Below are 515 nucleotides of genomic sequence, written 5' to 3'. Positions count from 1 at the left end.
ACAGGGAGAGGCAGAGAGAGAAATGGAGAAGGGACAGGAGAGAGAGACTGTGGAGGAGATGGAGACGCAGAGACAGAGAGAGAAATGGTGAAGAGACAGGAGAGACAGAGAGAGAGAGAGAGATGGAGAGGCAGCTAGAGATAGAGGCAGAGAGAGTAAAATAGAGAAGGCACAGGAGAGAGAGGGAGGGAGAGAGTGGAGGAGATGGAGAGGCAGAGAGAGACACGGAGAGAGGGGGGGAGAGAGACAGTGAGAGGAGGCAACGGAAGGTAAGGGGAGAGAAGGCAAAAATCTGGGAGTGGGAGTCAGAGAAGCAGACTGAGCCAGGAAGAGAGAGAGAGGGAGAGAGGGGCCAGAAAAACTGACACAGACAGAGAGGCTGATAGAGAACTGGGGGAGAGAGAGGAAGGGGGACAGAAACCTAGTGGGAGGTGGAGAGACAGATTGAGATCTAGAGAGAGACAGACTGAGAGACAGAAACAAACAGATGGGCACAGAGAGAGATACCAGTGATA

This window comes from Rhincodon typus, chromosome 48 (genome assembly GCF_021869965.1).
Source record: "Rhincodon typus isolate 14 chromosome 48, sRhiTyp1.1, whole genome shotgun sequence".
Lineage (NCBI taxonomy): Eukaryota > Metazoa > Chordata > Chondrichthyes > Orectolobiformes > Rhincodontidae > Rhincodon > Rhincodon typus.
The sequence above is the reverse complement of the archived record's forward strand: the minus strand, read 5'-3'. Positions refer to the sequence as shown.